The sequence below is a fragment of the Strigops habroptila genome, chromosome W, assembly GCF_004027225.2.
Source record: "Strigops habroptila isolate Jane chromosome W, bStrHab1.2.pri, whole genome shotgun sequence".
Lineage (NCBI taxonomy): Eukaryota > Metazoa > Chordata > Aves > Psittaciformes > Psittacidae > Strigops > Strigops habroptila.
Genome location: NC_044301.2, coordinates 17592808 through 17614291, shown reverse-complemented (window position 1 = coordinate 17614291; position 21484 = coordinate 17592808). Strand labels below are relative to the sequence as shown.

Below are 21484 nucleotides of genomic sequence, written 5' to 3'. Positions count from 1 at the left end.
GCCAAGGATGCATGGAGCCCCTGGACCAGTCACAATGGGGTGCTTTTGCCACTTCCTCCCAGTCAGGCTGATTTCAGCCTCCAGCATAGTTAATGCTTGGGATCCTCCTGTCACTCCAGAAATATAAATAGGTTTCACCCCTTGATACCTTGATGGCATCAGGGTACACTGTGCACCGGTATCTACTAGAGCCTTATACTCCTGTGGGACTGATGTGCCAGGCCATCTGATCCACAGAGTCCAGTAAACCCGATTATCCCTCTCCTCCACCTGGCTGGAGGCAGGGCCCCTCTAATAGTGATCATAAAATTCTCCACTTCTGTCTTGTAGAAAGGGATTAGTATTCCTTATCACAGGAGCTGGAGTAAAATCAGCTCTTTCACTCCATCTGGGAAACTGCTCACCAGAGACTGGAGCAGCAGCTTTCCTGGGAGGATCATCCTTGACCATTGTTCTCCTCTTCAGTTCACGCACCCATTGCTCCAGAGCTGAGGTAGGTTTTCCATCCCACTTTCTCATGTCTTCTCCGTGATCCCGCAGGTAAAACCATAGGGTGGCCCGTGGCGTGTACCTCCTATATTTTCTTTCTCGAGCAGTAGGGCGCCTTCTGTTAATAGCTGAGACATGGGTTGGTACGCGTGGGGAGCTGGATAGATCGGATAAATCGTCTCTCAATTGTTTGAACTCCTGGGACAGTTTTTCCACAGCTGAAATGATGGAAGGGGTGAGATTGTCTTCGAACTCTCGGAGCTGACAAATCAGGCAATCCACTGTTGGTGATATTCCGTCATTCTAGGTCATTGATGCCCATGTGTGGGCATATGATGATGGCACACTCCGTGTAAGTTTCCGCCACATGGGTCGTGTACATTCGACTTCATCTGGATCTATGGATGTGTTCCTGGCATCCGGCCTACGATAGATCATCTCTAGAATGGCTGATTCCCTCAGGGACTGGAGGCCTTTCTCTATCGTGGTCCAGTTGGCTGAGTGACTCGTAATATCGTCCTTGTAGGGAAACCTTTCCTTCACAGCTGCCAGGAGCCACCTCCAAAGACTGAGGGCTCGCTTCTCTCTTGCAATCACTTTGTCAATTCCTCCTTCCCTAGCAAGTGATCCCAGTTGATTGGCTTCCCTACCTTCTAGTTCGTGACCGTCGGCCCCATTGTCCCAGCAGCGGAGCAACCAGGTGACAGTGTGCTACCCTGGATGACGGGTGAAATCTTTTCGCATATTCCGCAGCTCGGTTGAGGTCCGGGGTCGAGAAATGACCTCTTCTTCTTCTTCCTCTTCCTCTGACCCACGTAGTAGTAACTCTTGTTCAGATGCTGTTGCATGTAGTAATGGCATTGGGTCTTCATCTTTCTTCGCTTCGCGGGTTGCTCTTTGTGCCTCTCGTCTGCTTTTGCTTACGGGGCAACAGACATTGTCACAAACTGGACATTTGGTTTAGCTGCAGTGTTTGTCACTGTGGTTGGAGCTACTGCAGTGTCTGCCACTAGGACTGGAGTGGTTGCAATGTCTATTGCTGGGGTTGCTGCAGCTGTTGTACTTGGGAGTTGAGTAACACCAACAGCTCCATTGTCTGTTGCTGTCGGGGTTTGAGTAGCTACTGTGCTTGTCACTGGGGTTGGTGTAGCTGCTGTATTTGAAGTTGGAGTAGTTGCGTTGTCTGTTGTGGTCAGGGTTTGAGTAGCTGTTGTGCTTGTCACTGGGGTTGATGTAGCTGCTGTACTTGGAGTAGCTGTGTTGTCTGTTGTGGTCAGGGTCTGAGTAGCTGCTGTGCTTGTAGTTGGCATAGCTGCGTTGTCTGTTGCTTTGCCATCAGATCCAGAGACATTTTTTTCCCTTTGAAGGTGCTGGATAGTGTTGAGCAGGGCTCTGTAGGCATAGGCCAAGCCCCAGCACCTTGCCATGATTTGTCCCTCTCTGGTATAACCAGGACGACAGCACACCTCGTTTAAGTGTTTTACTAGTTTTTCCGGATGTTGCACTTGTTCAGTGGTAAAGTTCCAAAGCACTGGAGGGGCCCACTGGCCTAGATACTTGCCCATACTATCCCACACACCCTGCCACTCATAACTGTCCAGCCTCAGGGAAAATCTCTTGGTGGTTCTCCTATATCGTAGTCCTAGACCAGATTCGAACCTGATACTGCTGAACTTTTGAGATTAAACGAAATAGGATGTTCCTACGACGGGATGGCCATGGGTAAAACACACTCCGTATGTTTGCCAACATGCTGATCCCCAGCACAATCAGCAGGCAGGTTTCAAGGGTACTCAAAGGCCATCTAAAACCTTCAGAACTCTCAACTGCTGTTGCAAATAGGCTGGTGGGGGAACGGGGGGTGAAAGAGAATGCTTCCTTCGTAAGTTTACCCCCCGAGGAGAAAAAAAAAAGATATGCAATTGCTAAAATATTTCATTATATACCTCCCAATGTATAGAGGTGATGGCCACGCTGGAAGCACAAACCAGACCAGTTTCATGATCAATGAGCCTATTGTATTACAAGTCATTACCATGAAGTACAGTGAAACAAGAACCTTAGCCCAAGCCCCCCAGCCGATAAACGCTAAACCAGCAAATAGTGGCTGTAAGTAAGGTACAACATGCTGAAACTCTGAGATCAAGCGCAACAAGTCTGAGAGCCAAATAATCACCATTGTGACAAGTAGTAACAATGAGTGCTTATCACAAATATGATTAAACACACTCTGGTCAGACCTGTCATTATCTCAACCTTTCGAGCCCCACGTTGGGCGCCAAAAAGAACTGTCGTGGTTTGAGCCCAGCCGGTAACTCGGAACCACACAGCCGCTCGCTCACTCCCCCCCCTTCCTCCCCCCGCTCCCGGAGGGATGGGGAGGAGAATTGGAAGAATGTAACTCCCACGGGTTGAGATAAGAGCAGTCCCGCAACTAAGGTATAATACAAAACCACTCCTGTTACCACCAATGATAATAATGATAAGGGAAATAAGGGGAGAGGATACAATTGCTCACCACCCGCCGACCGATACCGAGCGCGACCTGAGCAGTGATCTGGGCCTTCCAGGTAACTCCCCCCGGTTTATATACTGGGCATGATGTGCTGTGGTATGGAATACCCCTTTGGCTAGTTTGGGTCAGGTGTCTTGTCTCTGCTTCCTCCTGGCTTCCCCTCCTCCCTGGCAAAGCATGAGACTGAGAAAGTCCTTGGTTGGAATAAACATTACTTAGCAACAACTGAAAACATCAGTGTTATCAGCGTTGTTCCCAGGCTGAAAGTTAAAAACCACAGCACTGCACCAGCTACTAAGAAGGAGAAAAATGACTGCTATAGCTGAACTCAGGACACCTGCCTATGGGGGGGGGTTGGAACTAGATAATCTTAAGGTCCTTTTCAACCCTAACTATTCTATTGTTCTGTGATTCTATAAAGGCACAGATGGAACTAAATCTGGCTACTGCCATAAAAGACAATAAAAAGTACTTTTACAAACATATTAGCAATAAGAGGTGGGCCAAGGAGAACCTCCATCCTTTACTGGATAGTAGGGGAATGTGGAGATTAAAGGCACGGACTCTGGCGATCTGCAGACCAAAGACCTTTATTGCTTTAACAGAGTCTTATTTATACAGTAATAAATGTAAGCAGTTGCCACCAGGGTTTAGCCTTTTGTTCACACACCCCTGCTATACATTAATTGGTTAAGGTGTGGCATTTGCCACTTGGCAACTCCTAATAGGGTATAGCCCTTTGTTCTACAGTAACAGATGTGAGCATTTTGCCACCAGGCAACTCCTTATAGGGTATAGCCTTTGATCACACACCCCTGCTATACGTTGATTGGTTAAGGTGTTACCTACATGTGCGCAGTCTCTGTTAGCCAAGTCCCTGCTTTTCTACTGACTATGTCTCTTCACCCAGATAACTTTCTCAAAGTTGTTTTTCTTTTCTCTTCAGAGGCACAGGGCTCTATCATCAAGGTCAAATACTCCTATTCTGTTGCCGTCCAAGTCAGGGCCTCCTGCTACAATTCCCCCTTTTTGTTTTTCTACCACTAGAACTTGATAAAGCATTTTTTGTATCATATTTTGCAAGCACGTCATTATACAAGGTATTATAAGCACTATGCAGATAATAATTCCTAAGAACAGCAGCCCTCCTTTGACCAGTGATAGCAATAGCCCAGTTATGCCCCAACCCCTCAGAAGGCTGTCGATCCCAAAAACCCCATCATCTTCTTGTAACTTCTCTGTCTGTTCCATTAAGGTTCTGATGCTGGCATGTATAGACTGTGAGTGATCAGATAAATTCATGCAGCACATCCCCTCTAAATCCTGGCATCCATGTCCGTGTGCTAACAACAAAAAATCAATGGCTGCTCGATTTTGTAGAGTAGCGTGCCTAATAGAATCAACATCTAGCAAAAGCCCACTTAAAGCTAATGATGTTGCATTAGTTTGTTTGGCAAGCCAGCATCCTAATCTGTTTAAAGTTGTGAGAGCTTGTACAGCAGCTACTCCTGGTGTAAAAAAAGATGCTGAGATTATCTTTGCAGGATTCCAGAATGTAGCCATGTCTTTGCAGTCAGGAGTAAAAGCATGAACAGATCTCTTTAACCTGTAGAGACAGTGAAATCTAGCATAATTTAGTATCATAGAGATATTTGGGGTTAATTTTGTTAGTCTGCCTATACTACATGGTCCCCCACGAGCATGGGAGGGAATGCCAGGCCATGCTCTGTCACCACATATTAGAAAAAAAACGGGTGGTAACCATAAAGGTTGATTAGTGGATCGTGACATGTTTTTGGACGTATAGTTACACCAGGCACTGGCATTACAGAATATAGGTAAAGTAGCATTCAACCATTGTACAGTTCTGCCGCTATTGCCTCCAGAGTAGTTAAAGTAGAGACAATAGTCTATTTTTACTGAGCCTAGCAGGTCTATTTCTTGCGGTTCCAAGTCAGCGTGAGACAGGTATGGCGCCCACTCATCCCAATTGTCCACTACTCCATTCTTTTGTGCCACTACCTGTTGGGCTGGAGGAACAGGCCAATTATCGGCAGGCTGCCCTACAAGGCAAGTGGTAAATGGATTGAATGGAGACGACATTGATAAACATAGTGTATCTTGTCCTGTGTAATTTGCCAAGGTGACCCATATATTTGTTTTTGGCTGGGATGGGACCCAAATTGAGCTACTTAATGTAAGGAGGGTGAAAAAGACGACAAGACAAAATAGGCCTCGCTTGTCAAAACTCATCATTTCCCAAGGATCTTGGCTGCAGGGAGCAATTTGGTCCCTTTGAGTCAAAAACTCTGTCCTGGGTTCAGCTATAGCAGTCATTTTTCTCCTTCTTAGCAGCTGGTGCAGTGCTGTGTTTTTTTAACTTTCAGCCTGGGAACAACGCTGATAACACTGATGTTTTCAGTTGTTGCTAAATAATGTTTATTCCGACCAAGGACTTTCTCAGTCTCATGCTTTGCCAGGGAGGAGGGGAAGCCGGGAGGAAGCAGAGACAGGACACCTGACCCAAACTAGCCAAAGGGGTATTCCATACCGCAGCATGTCATGCCCAGTATATAAACCGAGGGGAGTTACCCGGAAGGCCCAGATCACTGCTCGGGTCGGGCTGGGTATCGGTCGGCGGGTGGTGAGCAATTGTATCCTCTCCCCTTGTTATTTCACTAATCATTATTACCATTGGTGGTAACAGCAGTGGTTTTGTATTATACCTTACTTGCGGGACTGTTCTTATCTCAACCCGTGGGAGTTACGTTCTTCCGATTCTCCTCCCCATCCCTCCGGGAGCAGGGGGAGGAAGAAGGGGGGGGAGTGAGCGAGCGGCTGTGTGGTTCTGAGTTACCGGCTGGGCTCAAACCACGACAAACTCCTTCTACCACCTTTCTAAGCTTCCACTTAAACCTACGTGCACACTTATCCTTTGTCTTTTCCCAATCACTTTCCCAAACCTGCCAAAGTTGCAGGACTAGGTGAGTCTTTCCACACACTAACCCCACAATTTGAGGTCTGTGTGTTGTTACTGTATCTTTCCTGCACCACTTACACAATGCCTCTCTCAACTTGGAATCACAGAACCACTTCCGCCCACGTTCCACACATTCACATTTAGTCCATACAGTATGTTCATTCGTATTACAAATGATACAAGGAATTCTTCTCTCTATACAACTCTCCAAAGGTGCTTCCTCAACCTTTGTGTGCTCCCAGTCTAACGCAAGTGGGCCACCGGTCCAGTCGCAGTATACTCCAGAGCGAGAAATGTTAACAGACATGTGATTACACCATATAGAAGCGTTTCAATAGACAGACAACGAAGAGCTAACAATTTGCATTAATGATTGATTCTGACCTGTATAATTAAAATACAAACCTTCATCCATTCTAACAGAACCTAACAAATCAATTTTTTGAGGTTCAAAAAATTAAGAACATTCATAGGGTGTGTATCCCCTACTCCCCCTTTTTTGTTTTGTTAGCATAGTCTTGAGGGTGCCATGCGCACGCTCAACAATTGCTTGGCCCATGGGAGAGTGTGGGATATCTGTTGTTGGAAAAGTGCTAAGGTAGTTTTGGCTGTATATCCAGGTCCATTATCAGTTTTTACTCTTTTTTTTTTCATGCAGCGAATCACTTTATTGCCTATTGCTCTAGCTTTTATACCATTCTAGCAAAAGCTATCTTTAGCCTATTGCTCTAACTCTTATACCAAGCTACTTTATCACATCATGTTTAGTTCCTGGTTTACAGTTTTGTTTTTTCAACATTCTTCGTCATTTCACAAACAGTCCCAAAATAACCAGTTCTTTATCTTTCTGTTCTCCTGCTCCTGTTCAGCTGGGTTGCTCTGCTTAATCACACAGTGTACTTTGCTTCTTCTTTAACTCTTTCTTCTCCGGCCAAGTAGTTATTTCTCTTTGGCAATAATCAAATAGTTTCTATCCTCTTCCACATAGTGTATTGCATGTCCGTCATTATCAAACGAAACAATGTTTTAAAGTCATTTGGGGTAAATACATGAGTATCACAGAGAGACTGTATCAAATGAGTTGTATATGGAGTCCCAAGTCCATGGTCCGTCACTGTTCGTCTGATATCTTTGATAAGAGCATACGAGAGACCTTCCCATCGTGGATCTTGATCAGGCATATACATCACAGGGAAAGCACGCAATACATCTGCATCCCCTGCTCATCTCGCTTCTCCCTTTACAGCTGCCCATTTATCATGAGGGTCTGGGGGATATAAATCAGGCTCCTTTTCCGGATCAATAATCCCTGGGTCAAAAGGGTCATCCAGGTCGTCATAGGAATTATCAGGAGGCAGAACCGCAGGAGCAGTAGCAGCAGGCTGAGGTTTTGGTCTTACGGCAGAGTCCGCCAAAGAGGGGGGTGGAGGAGGAGCCGAAAGTGCCGCTTCTACTTCCGTTGATTGTGAGCCGACATGAGCTTTTAAAGTTTCAAAAATAGTTCGCCAAGGGGTCAGTAAAGCGGCGGCAACCTTATCATTTTTCGTGGCACGGTCCCACAGTACTTCCCCAGCTCGCGACCATGTCTCTACATGAAAAGCAGTTTGTGCATCCGCTGCTACGCCTTTGTTTTTAAGCCAGGCAAGTAACAAGCGGAGCGTATTCTCATCATAAGAGATACCTCTTCTTTGCAGAATCTTTTTGAAAATGCAGATAATAGACTTTTCTTCCGAGGACATACTCACCCCCATCGTAATGCCCCAGCCTCTCACCTTTTATCACGGTGATTATTTCCCAGGGTGCAGCTCTCTGATCCTGCTGCTCCTGTCTCTAGATTGGCTGGGGTCTCCACCGGTCGCTCTAATTGCCGCGTTCAGGCCCCGTGTGGGGCGCCATTTGTGGAGATTGAAGGCACGGACTCTGGTGATCTGCAGACCAAAGACCTTTATTGCTTTAACAGAGCCTTATTTATATAGTAATAAATGTAAGCAGTTGCCACCAGGCAACTCCTGATCGGGTTTAGCCTTTTGTTCACACACCCCTGCTATACATTAATTGGTTAAGGTGTAGCATTTGCCACTTGGCAACTCCTAATAGGGTATTAGCCCTTTGTTCTACAGTAACAGATGTGAGCATTTTGCCACCAGGCAACTCCTTATAGGGTATAGCCTTTGATCACACACCCCTGCTATACGTTGATTGGTTAAGGTGTTACCTACATGTGCGCAGTCTCTGTTAGCCAAGTCCCTGCTTTTCTACTGACTATGTCTCTTCACTCAGATAACTTTCTCAAAGTTGTTTTTCTTTTCTCTTCAGAGGCACAGGGCTCTATCATCAAGGTCAAATACTCCTATTCTGTTGCCGTCCAAGTCAGGGCCTCCTGCTACAGTGTCTGAGGATGAGGATGAGGAAAAGGCTGAGGTACTTAATGCTGCCTTTGCCTCAGTCTTTAATAGTCAAACCAGCCATCCTCAGGCATGTCCCCGAGGATTGGAGGTTGGCCAATGTGACGCCTTTCTACAAAAAGGGCAGGAAGGAAGACCCCGGGAACTACAGGCCTGTCAGCCTGAGCTCAGTGCCAGGGAAGGTCATGGAAGAGATGATCCTAAGTGAGATCATAAAGCATGTGCAGGAAAACAGAGGGATCAGGCCCAGTCAGCATGGGTTCATGAAGGGCAGGTCCTGCTTGACCAACCTGATCTCCTACAATAAGGTGACCTACCTGGTTTGTGAGGGAAAGGCTATGGACATTGTCTATTTGGGTTTACTAAAAGTATTTGACACTCTCCCACAGTGTTCTCCTGGACAAATTGGCTGCTAATGGCCTGTATAGGAGGATCCTTTGCTGGGTTGGAAACTGGCTGGGTGGCTGAGCCCTAAGAGTGATGGTAAATGACATCACATCTAGTTGGCGACTGGTCACTAGTGGTGTCTCTCAGGGCTCAGTGTTAGGGCCAGTGTTGTTTAATATCTTCACTGATGATCTGGATGAGGGGATTGAGTGCACCCTCAGTAAATTTGTGGATGACACCAAGTTGGGTGGTAGGGTTGATCTGCTGGAGGGTAGGAAGGCTCTGCAGAGGGATCTGGACAGATTGGAACAATGGGCTGTGGCCAGTGGTATGAGGTTCAACAAGGCAAAGTGCCGGGTCCTGCATTTGGGCCAGAACAACCCCTGCAATGCTACAGGCTTGGGGAAGAGTGGCTGGAAAGCTGCTTGGCAGAAAAGGGCCTGGGGGTGCTGACTGATGGCTGGCTGAACATAAGCAACTTGTGCCCAGGCAGCCAAGAAGGCCAATGGCATCCTAGTCTGTATCAGAAATAGTATAGCCAGCAGGGCCAGGGAAGTGATCATCCTCCTGTACTTGGCACTGGTGAGGCCACACCTTGAATACTGTGTTCAATTTTGGGCCCCTCACTACAAGAGAGATACTGAGTTGCTGGAGCAGGTCCAAAGAAGGGCAACGAAGCTGGTGAAGGGCCTAGAGCACGAGTGTGATGAGGAATGGCTGAGGGAACTGGGGTTGTTTAGTCTGGAGAAGAGAAGGCTCATGGAGGACCTTATCGCTCTCTACAACTACCTGAAAATAGGATGGAAAGAGGAGGTGGCTGGTCTCTTCTCCCAAGTAACAAGTGATAGGACAACAGGTAATGGCCTCAAGCTGCACCAGGGGAGGTTTAGACTGGATATTAGGAAAAATTTCTTCACCAAGAGGGTAATCAGGTATTGGAACAGGCTTCCTAGGGAAGTGGTGGAATCGCCATCCCTGGAAGTGTTCAAAAACCATGTAGATGAGGCCCTTAGTGACATGGTTTAGTGGTGGACTTAGCAGTAGTGAGATAAAGGTTGGACTTGATCTTAAAGGTTGTTGGAAACAACCTAGTTGATTCTATGATTCTAATACGTGGATTGAAAACAGAACAAACCTGTTACTCTCCTCAAAGTTCTTTTGCTAGTTGTTCAGTTCTTATACTTTATATTGGGCTGACCAGGTATACACTCCTCCCATGCTGGTCTGGCTAACTCTCAGAGAGACATTCACACTCTCTTAACGAACTCAGGGAAAAACATTTACACCACCAGTTGATCCATTCAACTCGTTCATCCAACCCTTTTGATAAGAAGAAGCCTTGAATATAATTCACTGCAACAATAAAGACTTATAAACTATGATAAACAACAACTATGATAGACCCTTTATCAAAGGTGTGGCCTCACCTTGAGTATTTGTGTGCAGTTCTGGGCCCCAAAATTTAAGAAGGATGTGAAGGTCCTTGAATGCATCCATAGGAGGGCAACAAATGTGATGAAAGGGCTGGAAGGCATGTCCTGTGAGGAGTGGCTGAGGACTCTGGGTTTGTCTAGTTTAGAGAAAAGGAGGCTGAGAGGTGACTTAATTTCTCTCTAAAGCTTCCTGAAGAGGGGAAGGGGAGTGGGAGGTGCTGACCTCTTCACCCTGGTATCCAGTGACTGGACATGTGGGAATGGCTCAAAGCTGCATCAGGGAAGGCTCAGACTAAGAAGCATTTCTTTACCCAGAGGGTGATCAAACACTAGAACAGGTTTCCTAGAGAGGTGGTCATTGTCACAAGCCTATCAGTGTTTAGGAAGCATTTAGACTATGCCCTTAATAAAATGCTTTAACTTTTGGTCAGCCCTGAAGCAGTCAGGCAGTTGGACTGTATGATCATTGTAGGTCTCTTCTGACTGGAACTATTCTATTCTAAATAAATGAAATTCTAAATGTTCCATGTTACAGCTATAGTAATGAGATTTCAAAATCGTGTGTGCTAGTAGTCTTGTTTAAGCAATAGCAGCATTTCAGCTCTCTTTTGCTTTTTGTGCAAATATTAACTTCTGTTCATTTACACTTTCCATATTCCCATGCAGCATTTCGAAATATTCTGTCAACCTAGTAACTTATTTAAAAAAAAACTTAAAAAATCAAACAATCACCCCATACCTCCTAGCAGTCTTGGGTTTGCGTATGCAGTTCTAGAGGCATAGAAGTATACTGTTATGTAGTTAATACAAAAGTCATTATAATGCATAAGTCAGTTGATTTGTTCCACTGGCATTTTGGGAAGACTGTACATGACTAAAGAGAAAATTTCTGCTCTACTGCAAAATATTCAGATGTAGTACTAAGCAGTGGGGGGAATAGAGCAAAACAGGATTGACATCAGGGTCTACGATACACACACTTCACAGAATGACAGAATCATTAGGGTTTGAAGGGACCTCTGGAGATCATGTAGTCCAACCCCCCTGCCAAGGCAGGGCCACCTAGAGCAGGTTACACAAGAATGTGTCCAGGCAGGTTTTGAATCTCTCCAGAGAGGGATATTCCACAACCTCCCTGGGCAGCCTGTTCCAGTGCTCTGCCATCCTCAACATAAAGAAGTTCTTCCTCATGGTGAGGTGAAACTTCCTGTGTTTTAGCTTATGTCCATTGCTCCTCATCCTGTCACCGGGCACCACTGAAAAGAGCCTGGCACCATCCTCCTGGCACCCACCTTTGAGGTATTTATATGCATTAATGAGATCCTCTCTCAGTCTGCTCTTCTCTAGACTAAACAGGCCCAGCTCCCACAATCTCTCCTCATAAGAGAGATGCTTCAGACCCCTGATCATCCTTGTGGTCATCTGCTGGGTCCTCTCCAGTAGCTCCTTGTTTTTCTTGTACTGAGGAGCCCAGCACTGGACACAGTACTCCAGATGTGGCCTCACCAGGGTCGAGTAGAGGGCGTGGATCACCTCCCTTGACCTGCTGGCCACACTCCTCCCAATGCACCCCAGGATACTATTGGCCCTCCTGGCCGCAAGGGCACACTGATGGCTCGTAGGCAACTTGTCATCCACTGTTATGGTTTAAGCCCAGCCAGTAACTCAGAACCGCGCAGCCGCTTGCTCACTCCCCCCCTTCTTCCTCCCCCTGCTCCTGGAAGGATGGGAAGGAGAATGGAAAGAATGTAACTCCCACGGGTTGAGATAAGAACAGTCCAGTAACTAAGGTATAATACAAAACTACTACTGCTACCACCAATAATAATAATAAGGGGAATAACAAGGGGAGAGGATACAATTGCTCACCACCCACCAACCAATACCCAGCTCGACCCGAGCAATGATCTGGGCCTTCCGGGTAACTCCCCCCAGTTTATAGACTGGGCATGACATGCTGTGGGATGGAATACCCCGTTGGCTACTTTGGGTCAGGTGTCCTGTCTCTGCTTCCTCCCAGCTTCCCCTCCTCCCTGGCAGAGCATGAGAATGAAAAAGTCCTTGGTCGGAATAAACATTACTTAGCAACAACTAAAAACATCGGTGTTATCAGCGTTGTTCTCAGACTAAACTCAAAAACACAGCACTGTGCCAGCTACTAAGAAGGAGAAAAATGACTGCTATAGCTGAACCCAGGACAGAATGGGACACCTACAAATTTACTCTCTTAAAGTTCTCCTGCTTTCATGAATACCACTATAGCATATAATGATCCACAGTACTTCTTTGTACCTATTTTGTCTGGGATAGAGCTAATTTTCTTCCTAGTAGCTGGTGCAGTGCTGTGTTTTGGCTTTAGTCTGAGAACAATGTTGATAACACAGATGTTTTAGTTTTTGCTAAGTAGTGCTTATTAAGTCCTGATCAAGGACTTTTCAGTCTCTCATGCTCTGCCAGTGAGGAGGGGCACAAGAAGCTGGGAGGAAGCAGAGACAGGACACCTGACCCAAACTAGCCAAAGGGATATTCCATACCACAGCATGTCATGCCCAGTATATAAACTGGGGGGAGTTACCCCGAAGGGACCGATTACTGCTTGGGGACGGGTTTGGCATTGGTCAGTGGGTGATGAGCAATTGTATCGTGCGTCACTGCTGGTTTGGGGTTTATTTTTTTCCCCTTTTAGTTTTATATTCTCTCCCCTTGTTATTTCCCTTATCATTATTATTATTAGTATTGCATTATATTGTACTTTAGTTTAGTTATTAAACTGTTCTTATCTCAACCTTTGGGGTTTACATTCTTTTGATTCTCCTCCCCATCCCACCTGGGGAGGGGGGAAGGGAGGGGTGAGCGAGCAGCTGCGTGGTGCTTAGTTGATGGCTGGGGTTAAACCACGACAGTCCTCTTTTGGCACCCAACGTGGGGCACGAAGGGTTCAGATAATGACAGATTTGATCCGAGTGTGTCAAAACAAATTTGCTATAAGCATTCCTTGTATTGGTTTAATAGTCGCTGGTCACAATGTTGATTTGTTTGCTCTCAGAGTTGTTGCACTTGGTCTCAGAGTTCCATTATGTCACACCTTACTTGCAACCAGCATTTGCTGTTTTGGTGTTTATCACCCTTGGGGTCTGGGCTAAGGTACTCGTTTTGTTGTACTTAGTAATGGCTTCTGATACAATAGAATTGCTGGTTGTGAAACTGATCTGGTATGTGTTCACAGCATTGCTATCACCTCTATACTTTGGGAGCCATCTAATGGGAACTACTGATAATTATACCTTTTGCCTTTTCTCTTTGGAGGGCCGACTTATGGAGGAGACATCCTCCCACACCTTCCCCTTCCCCACCAGGTTATTTACAGTAGCTTTCGAGAATTTTAAAGATTTTAAATATCCTTTGATTATCCTTGAAACCAACCTGGTCCTTTTGCTAGGAACTAGCATGTTGCATACGGTTCAGGTCTTGTTTAACATTAAACTATTTATCTAAACTAAGCTATCTAAGTATACCACCAAGAGATCTTCCCCGAGGCTGGACAGTTATGAGTGGCAGGGTGTGTGGGACAGTATGGGCAAATACCTAGGCCAGTGGGCCCCTCCAGTGCTTTGGAACTTCACTCCTGAACAAGTGCAAAATCTGGAAAAAACTAGCCAAATATTTGGAAAAAGTATGCTGTTGTCCTGGCAATTCCAGAGAGGCACAAATCACTGCAACATGCTGGGGCCTGGCCTATGCCTACAGAGCCCTGCTCAACACTATTCAGTACCCTCAAGGGGAAAAGAAGGTATCTGGATCTGATGGCAAAGCCACGGACACCACAGCTACTCCAACCCCAGTGACAGGCACTGCGGCCACTCCAACCCTGACAACAGACACTGCAGCCATTCCGACCTTGGTAGGAGGCACTCCTGCTGAACCAAAGAACCAATCCATGCCTCTATCAGTTGCCCCTATACAGAAGAACAAGTGGACACGAAAGTCAGCTTGTTTAGTGAAACAGGATGAAGCAGGGCCATCACAAGAACAGGAGGAAGAGGCAAAACCTCGATCCCTGTCCCTGAGTGAGCTGCAGGACATATGAGATTTCAGCCACTGTCCAGGTGAGCACATTATCACCTGGCTGCTCTGATGCTGGGATAATGGAGCTAGTAGCCTCAACTTAGAGGGTAGGGAAGCCAAACAGCTGGGATCACTTTCTAGGGAAACAGGAAAAGGGAGACAAGTCCTCAGCCTTTGAAGGTGACTCCTATCAGCCATGAGGGAATGATATCCCTTGAAGGAAGATGTTGTATGTAACCCAGGGAAGTGGACAGCAATGGAGAGATGTATACAGTACCTGAAGGAATTAGCTGCACTAGAGATGCTTTATTTTGACCTGAACAATGCACGGTTACCCACAGATCCATAGAGAGTCCTGTGCACACAAGTCATGTCAGAAATTGGTACAAAGTGCACAATTGTCATATGCCAACTCATTGGCAATAATGAACTGGTGAGATGCAGAGGCACCAATGGTGAATGAATTAGCTTGCCAAATCTGGCAATATGAAGAAAATCTTCCTCCCTATGGTCTTAGGTCTCGCCTCTGGAAAAACTCTCTGAACGATGTGAAAAATTGTCCCAGCAACTCACTGAGGATAGATCCTACTCCCCAGCTGTACAGACCAGCATCTCAGATATTAACAGTAGGCATCCTTCTGCTCAAGAGGGAGGATATAGAAGGTAAGCTCCATGGGGTACCCTGTGGTTTTACCTGCGAGACCATGGAGAGGACATGAGGAAACGGGATGGAAAACCTACCTTAATTCTGGAGAAACAGGTACGTGAACTGCAAGGAAAAACAACCAAAAATGGGGGTTCTTCCAGAGAGAGTTCTAATCTGATTTTACAAGAATTAAGTGCAGCATCCTATAACCAGGAATAGAGGGGCCCTGCCTCCAGCCAGGTGGAGGAGAGGGACAATAGGGTTTACTGGACTGTGTGGATCAGATGGCCTGGCATGTAAGAGCCACAGGAGTATAAGGCTCTAGTAGACACTGGTCCACAGTGCACCCTGATGCCATCAAGCTGCCAAGGGGCAGAACCCATTTGTATTTCTGTAGTGACAGGGGGATCCCAAGAGCTGACTGTACTGGAGGCTGAAATCAACCTGAATGGGAAGGAGTGGCAAAAGCACCCCATTGTGACTGGTCCAGGGGGTCCCTGCATCCTTGGCAAAGACTACCTTGAGAGGGTATTTCAAAGACCCAAAAGGGTACCAATGGGCTTTTGGTATAGCTGCCTTGGAGACAGAGGAAATTAAGCAGCTGTCCACCTTGCCTGGTCTCTCAGAGGATCCTTCTGTTGTGGGGTTGCTGAAGGTTGAAGAACAACAGGTGACCTGAATGAAGTAATGTCGCCACTGAGTGCTGCAATACCAGACATGCTAGAACTTCAATATGAACTGGAGTCAAAGGCAGCCAAGTGGGATGCCACAAGTGATATTGCCAATACATTTTTCTCAATCCCTTTGGCAGCAGAATGCAGGCCACAGTTTGATTTTACTTGGAGGGGCATCCAGTGCACTTGGAACTGACTGCCCCAGGGGTGGAAACAGAGCCCTACCATCTGCCCTGGATTGATCCAGACTGCACTGGAACAGGGGCAAGCTCCAGAACACCTGCAATACATTGATGACATCATAGTGTGGGGTGATACAGCAGAGGAATTTTTTGGGAAAGGGAAGAAAATAATCCAAATCCTTCTGAAATCATTTTTGCCTCAAAACAAAGTAAGGTCAAGGGACCTGCACAGGAGATTCAATTTTTGGGAATCAAATGTCAAGATGGACATTGCCAGATCCCAATGGATGCGATCAACAAAATAGCAGTAATGTCTCCACCAACTAACAAGAAAAAAACACAAGCTTTCTTAGCTGTTGTGGATTTTTGGAGAATGCACATCCCAAACTGCAGTCTGATTGTAAGGCCTCTCTATCACGTGACATGGAAGAAGAATGTTTTCAAATGGGGCCCTGAGCAACAAGCCTTTGAACAAATTAAATGAGAAATAGTTCATGCAGTAGCCCTTGGACCAGTCCGGACTGGGCAAGACGTGAAAAATGTGCTTTACACCGAAGCTGGGGAGAATGATTCTACCTGGAGCCTCTGGCAGAAAGCTCCAGGGGAGACTCGAGGTCGACCCCTCAGCTTTTGGAGTCAGGGATACAGAGGATCCGAGGCCGGCTATACGCCAACTGAAAAAGAGATACTGGCAGCCTATGAAGGGGTTTGAGCTGCTTCGGAAGTGACTGGCACTGAAGCACAGCTCCTCCTGGCACTCCCGTTCCCCCTGCTGGGCTGGATGTTCAAAAGCAGGGTCTCCTCTACACATCATGCAACCGATGCTACATGGAGGAAGTGGGCCGCACTAATTACACAATGAGCTCAAATGGGAAATGCCAGTCGTCCAGGAATTCTAGAAGTCATCATGGACTGGCCAGAAGCAAAGGTTTCAGAATGTCACCAGAGGAGGAAGTGATGCATGCCTCATTTACTGATGGGTCCTGCCGCACCGTAGGAAAGCATCAGAGATGGAAGGTGGCTCCATGGAGTCGCCTACGACAAGTTACTAAAACTGCTGAAGGAGAGGGTGAAGCGAGTCACTTTGCAGAGGAGAAAGCCATCCAGCTGGCCTTGGACATTGCTGAACGAGAAAAATGGCCAGTACTTTATACTGGCTCATGGATGGTGGCAAATGGCCTGTGGGGGTGGCTGCAGCAATGGAAGCAGAGCAACTGGCAATGCAGAAGTAAACCCATCTGGGCTGCTGCACTGTGGCAAGATATCACTGCCTGGGTACAGAACCTGGTGGTGAAGGTACGCCACGTAGATCCTCATGTACCCAAGAGTCGGGCCACTGAGAAACACCAGAACAACCAACAAGTGGATCAAGTTGCTGAGATTGAAGAGGCTCAGATGGACTTAGATTGGCAACATAAGGGTGAATTATTTTTAGCCTGGTGGGCCCATGACACCTCAGGCCATCGAGGCAGAGATGCAACATATAGATGGGCTCGTGATGGAGGGGTGAACTTAACAATGGACACTATTGCCCAGGTTATTCATGAATGTGAAACGTGCTGCAATTAAGCAAGCCAAGCGGTTAAAGCCTCTCTGGTATGGAGGACGATGGCTGAAGTACAAGTATGGGGAGGCCTGGCAGATTAACTATATCAGACTCCCACCGTCCCACTAAGGCAAGTGCCATGTAGATGGCTGTGCCCCATGCCGCTGCCCAGAACAGTATCCTGGGCCTTGAAAAGGAAGTCTTATGGCAAAATGGCACCCCAGAAACAATTGAATCAGAAAACGGGAGTCATTTCTGCAATAACGTCATAGAGACTTGGGCCAAAGAGCATGGCATTGAGTTGTTGTATATCACATGTCCTACCATGCACCACCCTCTGGGAAAATTGAACGGTACAATGGCCTATTAAAAACTACACTGAGAGCAATGGGTGGTGGGACTTTCAAACATTGGGATACACATTTAGCAAAAGTCACCTGGTTAGTCAACACTAGGGGATCTGCCAACCTGGCTGGTGTGGCCCAATCAAAACTTTTATGTACCATAGAGGGGGATAAAGTTCCTGTAGTGTATGTAAAGAATCTGCTGGGGAAAATAGTCTGGGTTATTCCTGCCTCAGGCAAAGGCAAACCAGCTGCTGCAATTGCTTTCCCTCAAGGACCCGGGTGCACTTCATGGGTAATGCAGGAAGCTCATTGTATACCTAAAGGAGATTTGATTTTGGGTGAAAATAGACAATGAATTAGACTTTATGATGCCATGTAATTTTGAATATGATCACTTCCTTGGCGGCTATACACCTATCACTATGCTGGATGCCTCGTGGCACCTGTCCTCACTGCTCTGAATTTGAGGATCTGAACCTGACTCCCTTTTGATCAGCACATTAATGAAGAATGAATTTTGATAAAACTGGACAAGTACAGCTGTGATTGATTGAATCAGAACTGGCTTCAGCATGTAACAATCCAACACCACACACCATCCATCTTTCCAGCCCTGAGAAACTGTTATGACAAATGGAGCCCCAAGTGATGGACTGAATGAACACAAAAAACTTTTGTAGGGATGGTCCATAGACTAAGGGAGTGATATCTCTGTGTGTATATATATTAAAAATAAATATATCAAAAGACAGGAAAGGTGATGGTGGGAAGTGTGGGACCTGGCATGACATGGGGGGGGAAAGGGGTGTGAGTGAGCAATAATTGGTTGCTGGCTGAGTTTAAACCATGACTCCTTATCTCGACCCATGAGCTTTTAATTATATTTTGTCTCCCCTGTCCAGGGGGGGTGTGTGGGGTGTGTGTGATAGAGCAGCTTTGGTGGGCACCTGGGGCCCAGACAAGGTCAACCCACCACAGTACCCTTCTTTTGTTCCAAAATAAAGCCACAGAAGAAAAGCAATGTTTTTTGTAGGGTGGGAGGGAAAAGAAGCCAATTACTGTTTTAGCATCTCTTTAGATTTCCTACTGTGGTGGTTATGGATTTGTTATGGATCCCACCCCCCCATGCAGCAAAATGATGATCAACTTTTCCATTCTGCTTTTTGTGTTAATCAACTGTCAGGTGTAATGTTGAGATTTTCAACCCCTTTTTCCTATTAGCAGAAACTAGTCAGGGTTCTGAGAGTAGTTCATAGTAAATTTTGAATATGAAAATTTTTCTGAGATATATGATTCAATACATCTTTCTGAATATGTGTAATATTCTCACATTCAGCATTTACTATCAGTTCGGTTTGTCTTGGTTTAACCCCAGCTGGCAACTAAATACCACTCAGCCGCTCGCTCACTCCCCCCGTCCCCCCGGGGTGGGATGGGGAGGAGAATCAGAAGGTAAAACCCATGGGTAGAGATAAGAACAGTTTAATAGTTTAATAATTGATGTGAAATATTATAATAGAAATAACAACGACAATAATAATAGGTAATAAAACAAAAGAGAGAAGGAGAAATAAAATTCATGAAACACAATTGACACACAATACAATTGTTTACCACCTGCTGCCTGATGCCCAGCTGGTCCCTGAGCAGAGATCAGCCCCTTCTGGCTAATTCCCCCCAGTTTATTTACTGAGCATGACATTCTATGGCATGGAATAACCCTTTGCCTATATCAGGTTAGCTGTCCTGGCTCTGCTCCCTCCCAGCTTCGTGTCCCTCCTCACTGGCAGAGCATGAGAGACTGAAAAGTCCTTGATTTAGAGTAAGCACTACTTGGCAACAACCAAAACCAAATGTCCAATTGGAGACCAGTAACAAGCAGTGTCCCTCAGGTGTCAGTGTTGGGACCAACTTTGTTCAACATCTTTGTCAGCAACGTGGACAGTGGGATTGAGTGCGCCCTCAGGAAGTTTGCCGACGACACCAAGCTGTGTGGTTCAGTTGATATGCTGGAGGGAAGGGATGCCATCCAGAGGGACCTTCACATGCTTGTGAGGTGGGCCAATGCCAACCTCATGAAGTTCAACCAAGCCAAGTGTAAGGTCCTACACCTGGGTCAGGGCAATCCCAGGCACTGCTACAGGTTGGGCAAAGAGATTCAGAGCAGCCCTGCAGAAAAGGACTTGGGGGTGTTGGTTGATGAGAAGCTTAACATGAGCCAGCAGTGTGCACTTGCAGCCCAGAAAGCCAACCGTATCCTGGGCTGCATCAAAAGAAGCGTGACCAGCAGGTCAAAGGAGGTGATCCTGCCCCTCTACTCTGCTCTTGTGAGACCTCACTTGGAGTATTGTGTACAGTTCTGGTGTCCTCAACATAAGAAGGACATGGAGCTGTTGGAGCAAGTCCAGAGGAGGGTCATGAGGATGATAAGAGGGCCGGAGCACCTCCCATATGAAGACAAGCTGAGAGAGTTGGGGCTGTTCAGCCTGGAGAAGAGAAGGCTGTGTGGAGACCTCCTAGCAGCCTTCCAGTATCTGAAGGGGGCCTATAAGGATGCTGGGGAGGGACTCTTCCTTAGGGACTGTAGTGACAGGACAAGGGGTAATGGCTTCAAACTTAAACAGGGGAAGTTTAGATTAGATCTAAGGAAGAAGTTCTTTACAGTGAGGGTGATGAGGCACTGTAACAGGTTGCTCAAGGAAGTTGTGAATGCTCCATCCCTGGCAGTGTTCAAGGCCAGGTTGGACAGAGTCTTGGGTGACATGGTTTAGTGTGAGGTGTCCCTGCCCATGGCAGGGGGGTTGGAACTAGATGATTTTAAGGTCCTTTCCAACCCTAACTTTTCTATGATTCTATGAAAACATCAGCATGTTATCAACATTATTCTTACGCTAAAGCCAAAACACAGCACTGTACCAGCTACTAGGAAGAAAATTAACTCTATCCCAGATGAAAACAGGGCACAGCTTAATCTTTCATGAATAAAATCAGTGAGGAAAATTTGATTATATTTTTGATTCCCTCCCAGAGTTAAGAAATTAGTTCTGTATTTTTGCTGTAAAGTAGAACTCAAATATCTTTGTTTCTGCTGTTTGTAACAATTTACTTTATTGCATAAGAAATCATTCAGAGTATCTGTAAGTAGTACAATTATTCCTTGTGTGCATTTATTTAAAAAAGACCACCTTGAGTAATAACTATGAAGAAAATAATACATTCAGAACTTAATGATATTTAATGATTTGATAAATTGCAAGGAGTTCATTGCTACACTCCTCTGGAATGAATCAGAGCAGCCTTAGGTTATCTTACCAGTAGCTAACTCTGACTAACAAGGTCATTCATGTCCTTGGAAGTAATCAAATAATACACAAAACCTTAATTTACTGCAGTGGTCTTTTTCCAAGACATATACCCTGGGGAGAGCCCAAGCTGCCTAGTGCACTGAATTCATGGAAGGTGCAACTCCTGGACCCAAACAGGCTATCACATGTTAGTATATTATCCCTCTTTTCTTGAAACATCTCTTATGAAAGGTAATTAAAACCTTCAGTGCTTGAAAACCACCATTAAGCAATAGCAGAACAGTTGTGCATTGTCGTTAACAAACCCTTACAAGCAATTTTATTGCAGTTTCAGATTATTTGCTAACTGACTGTGATGTATTTCATGTACTGCAGGCTTATTAACTTGATCAGAAGTTTCATTCTGGATGCAGGGATTTCAGGGGGAGAGTTTTTTAATTTGTCAGTGTGGGTTTTTTTCTTTTATCTTCAAAGAGTGCCATTTATCCTCCTACCATTTTGAAACTGATA

General features: G+C 45.9%; 1 protein-coding gene across 1 annotated transcript in view; it reads left to right on the top strand.

Annotated features, from left to right (window-relative positions):
- Positions 1 to 21484, top strand: part of LOC115619152 (guanine nucleotide-binding protein G(q) subunit alpha-like) — a 127212-nt gene that overhangs the window by 68901 nt on the left and 36827 nt on the right. The window lies entirely within an intron of this gene.